Genomic DNA, 782 nt, shown 5'->3' on the forward strand with positions numbered 1-782 from the left:
CCCTCCACATTGCATTCCAAACAACACGGTGACCTTTCGGTCCATGCAGTATAGTCTTTTAGGTACTTCTGCCCGCAAAATATTCATAGATTCTGGTTCCACTGCCCTTTGACCACGTGGGTTCCAATATTCAATCTCTCGTGTGCACAGGTCGGGTCGCTACCTGAGAAATCCAGTACCCGTGAACGCGGGGAGCGCAGCAAAGGTTCGCCAGGTTTGCCCTGCGAGGAAAGGTGAAGCAGCGTGGACCGATCGGAACCGCAGGAAAGAAATGAGGATCGATTCAAAATGCTGGAGGAACTCAGCGAGAGTGGCGGCATCACTTGGAGAAGGAATGAGTGACATTTGGAGTCAAACACAGACAATCAACAGTGCATCAAAAGCTGCCCAAACACGTCGGTAATTGCGGGCAGAAGTACTGCACCCGTAGTCGACAGGATTCGAACCTGCGCGGGAGACCCCAATGGATTTCTAGTCCATCGCCTTAACCACTCGGCCACGACTACTGCGGTCGCAACAATGATTTTCCAAGAAGGCAACTTTTTACGTTAGGCGATTATTATCCCAGGAAAGACAGGGATGACACTGGAGTGAGATAAACGGGACTGTTCCTCAAAAGTAAATTTAAATGTCACCAGGTCAGGCAGCGCCTGCGGAGAGAGAAACAGAGTTAAAGTTCAGATCGATGTTATTTCACCATAAACTTCATGCGGGCAATTGCACGGATGGACTCTCACTCAGAGCGGGACAGGTTACTCAGCCCAACACCCCAGCAACACAGA

At 50.3% G+C, this 782-nt stretch overlaps 1 non-coding gene across 1 annotated transcript; it reads right to left on the reverse strand.

Moving 5' to 3' along the window:
• Nucleotides 1–425: 425 nt before the first annotated feature.
• Nucleotides 426–506, reverse strand: trnas-aga (transfer RNA serine (anticodon AGA)). The gene has a single exon. It is a non-coding gene; the product is annotated as a tRNA-Ser (tRNA).
• Between the last annotated feature and the right edge of the window lie 276 nt (nucleotides 507–782).

The sequence above is a fragment of the Rhinoraja longicauda genome, chromosome 34 (assembly GCF_053455715.1).
Source record: "Rhinoraja longicauda isolate Sanriku21f chromosome 34, sRhiLon1.1, whole genome shotgun sequence".
Taxonomy (NCBI): Eukaryota; Metazoa; Chordata; class Chondrichthyes; order Rajiformes; family Arhynchobatidae; genus Rhinoraja; species Rhinoraja longicauda.